Raw genomic sequence first — 3,987 nt, 5'->3', positions numbered from 1 at the left:
AGACGGACGAGTTCGAATTGAAATCAAGTTTGTTGCATCACATTCCTAAGTTCCACGGGATGTCCATGGAAGATCCTAATAAACACTTGAAGGAGTTTGAGGTTGTTTGTTCGAGTATGACTCCCGTGAATGTTGATGGGAGCATTTTGAAAATGAAGGCCTTTCCCTTTTCTCTCTTAGAAAAGGCTAAAGATTGGTTGTAAGAGCTAGCCCCCGGAACTGTCACATCATAGGAGAGTATGAAACGAGCATTTTTGGAGAAGTTTTTCCCAACTTCTCGAGTCATTCTACTACGCAAAAGGATTAGTGGCATTTAGTAAAACCAAGGTGAATCATTTCCCACGTACTATGAGCATTTTAAAACCCTTGTTGCTTCATGTCCACAACATCATATGAAGGAGGAGCTTCTTCTTCAATATTTCTACGAAGGGCTTTTACCAATTGAACGCCAAATGCTAGATGCCTCAGCGGGAGGAGCTTTGGTGGACAAAACACCCATGGCTGCCAAGACCTTAATTGCTAACCGAGCATTGAATGCTCAACAATATGAAGACGTTGGTCAAAGGGACACCCCACGGCAACAAGTGAATGAGGTAAGTTCCACATCTGACATTCAATCGCAATTAGCTAATCTTACTTCCGTTGTGTCTCAGATGGCCGAAGGAATGAGGATGAAAGAACCAAGTGTATGTGGTGTGTGTTCTATCCAAGGACATGCCTTTGAAAAGTGCCTTCAATTGATTGAAAATGGTGGATGGGAAATCGCCAATGCAATTGGATTTCAAGGCCAAAATCAGCCAAGGAACGATCCATATTCTAATATGTACAATCCAGGTTGGAGAGACCATCCAAATTTCAGGTGGAGGGAGCCCCAACAACCCCAACAATAAGGAGGCTTTAGGCAGCAACCTCCGAGCTTCTATACCAAGCAATACGCACCAACACAAGCCCCACAACAACCTGCCCAAAACACCTTAGGTACATCTTTAGATAATGAGACACTTCTTAAGTTACTCACCAATTTGTCTCAGAGGTAAGAAAATTAAGCCAAAGCAACGCAAAACCAAGACAAAATGATGGACCAAATGGAGAAGCAAATTGGGCAGATTGCGGAGTTTGTAGGACAATTCAGAAAGCAATGTAAGTTGCCTAGTTCAACCGTTATCAACCCAAATTGAGGATTCGAATCTGCCAAAGCCATGAGTTTGCGAAGTGGAAAACAAGTTGGATCTGATCCCCAACCTTCCAAATCACGTTCCAATGAGGTTGAAGAGTTGATAATTGAAGAGAAGGAACAAAGCACCCTCACGGAAAGGGTGGAAACACTTTTGTCGCAGGCCCCAAATGCTCTTAAACCATCCAATTCGACCAACAAAGGTAAGGAAGTTCTAATTTTGGTTAATACTAACCATATTCCACCCAATGTACCCTTTCCTAGCAGATTTTTGCAAGCCAAGAATGAAGAGGATGAAAAAGATGTTCTGGAGACGTTTAGAAAGGTGCATGTCAATATTCCACTCCTTGATGCTATAAAGCAAATCCCAAAGTATGCCAGGTTTTTTAAGAAGCTTTGTACAACAAGGAAATGTATTCGGGAGAAAAAAAGTGGTACATGTAAGCGAGAATATCTTTGCAATGTTACAAAGAAAGTTGCCACCCAAATGCAAATATCCGGGTAGTTTCACAATTCCTTGTGTAATTGGTAATACAAGGTTTGAACATGCTATGCTAGATCTAGGTGCATCAATTAATGTCATGCCATATTCTGTTTATGCATCTATGAATCTAGGAGAGCTTAAACATGATGGTGTTGTTATTCAACTAGCCAATAGATTTAATGCCTACCCGAAAGGAGTTTTGGAAGATGTGTTGGTGCAGGTAGACCACTTAATTTTTCCTGCAGATTTCTATGTGCTTGACATGGAGGATGCAGCCCACTCTCCACCATCATCAATCTTGCTTGGACGACCTTTCATGAAAACAGCTCAAACCAAGATTGATGTGGCTAAGGGAGCATTAACAATGACATTTGGTGGTGATATGATTCACTTTAAAATTCCCGAATCTAATGTGAATCTTACTGATGTTCGTTCTTGTTTTGCCATTGATGTAATTAAAGATATAGGGCAAGAAACTTCAGCACCAACCAAGAAGGATGAATTTCCAACCACCAACGAAGAGGGAATTGGAGTGGAGCACAAAGAACACACCACTGACCTCCAAATGCATAATTTGGCCGAAAGCACATTTGGAAAATCTGTTGACAGTGCTGCCACTTCATTGCAACACATTGGTAAGCCACCTATTCCAATTTCGATTCCCATTTCAACTAATAGGTTGTTACCTTGTATGGTGCAGGTCCCCAATCGAATCCGAGCTGGTGGGAATGAATACATTGACTTTAGGATGCTCAACGCCCCAATCAGGAAATATTACTATTCCCTTCCATTCAGAGAGCCAATGTATGAGTATTTTGAGGAGCTTGCCGTGGAGGACATACCCCTTCATACCATGGGTCCTATTCAAGCTTAACTGGAGATATCGTCCGGCTGCAAGACGTTAAAGCAAGCGCTTCTTGGGAGGCAACCCATGTATTCAAATAAGAAAGATTTTTGAATTGCTCAACAATCAGTTTTGCGTTTCTAAAAACCTTCCATTTTCTGTAGTTTTATTTTGCCATGATTGTCATTTTTATTTGTTGCTTGTTTAATTGTTTTTTGTGTGGGTTTATTTTTGAAACACTGACAGTTATGCAAGGTATTTTTACATTCATAAAAAAGAAAAGAACATTAAGCAGATAAATACAAGAGGGAGCCTTCACAAAGGCTGCTTATGAGAAGTCTCAGTAGTCGGTGGAGCCTCAGCAGTCGGCAGAGCCCCAGAAGGAGGAGGCATCGGAGGTTGATCATTTGGAGCTTCATTACGCGGTACAGCCCCAGAAGACGAAGGCAAATGTTGTTGGAACAAACCCATAAACCTCTGATGATTAAGTAAAATCTGACCATCAGATTCCTGCATCTGGTTAATGTTCATCTTCATGTTTGTAGCATAGTTATGTGTGAGCCTGTGCAACTGTTTATTCTCATGCTTAAGCCCTCTAATCTCCTGCTTAAGACTCATCACTTCAGCCGCTAATGATTCAATTTGACGGGTTCGGGCAAATAGGCGTTGGGCCATATTAAACACGGAACCTGCGCACTGTACCCTGAGAGCCAGAGAATCCTTAACAGCCAACTCATCAGACCGTTTGGCAAGTAGTCTGTTATCTTTGGGAGTGACAAGGTTCCTGGCCACCATCGCAGTTGTCATATCATTCTTCATCACTGAATCTCCAACGGTAAGGGGACTAGTAGGGGATATGAAGGATGGGCGCCATATGTTGTCTAGAGAAGGCGAGACTGCCTCTTCACCAAGGTTCAAGTCAAAACGACGGTCGGAGGGGCCAAACATTTTCAGAGGTGTTAAAGAAAGAAGAGGTTAGACAAGTCAAGATCGTAGAAGTGCAAGAAGGGAGTTTTTACAAGCAAAAATTCAAGTGTGCTTTGAACGTCCTGCGTACCTCTATAAAAATCAGCATGCGATGGGATTTTAGAAATCGAAGAGGCGAGCTCAGAAATCGAAGAGGCCAACTCAAAAAAATCAAAGAGGCGCTAGCTTTCTCAAAAGCTGGGCTTGCTCAGAAACCACGGCCAATCTTCTTTTCCAGATTTGTCCGCACTTGTCACATGTAACCTCTGCACTCGACGGGATTTTAGAGATCGAAGAGGCAATTCCAGATATCGGAGAGGCATTTGCTTTTCCAGACATGTCAGCATCTGTCACATGCAGAGTAAGCTTTACGGAAATCACAGGCAGTTTGTCGAAGCGCCGATTCCAACCATCTGCTTTTCCAGACGTGTCAACATCTGTCACATACAGAGTCAGCTTTGCGGAAATCACGGGCAGTTTGTCGAAGCGTTTTTCCAGACGTGTCAACATCTGTCACAT

The sequence above is a fragment of the Malus domestica genome, chromosome 02, assembly GCF_042453785.1.
Source record: "Malus domestica chromosome 02, GDT2T_hap1".
In the NCBI taxonomy this organism is placed as follows: Eukaryota; Viridiplantae; Streptophyta; class Magnoliopsida; order Rosales; family Rosaceae; genus Malus; species Malus domestica.
Note: the sequence above shows the minus strand (reverse complement) of the source record.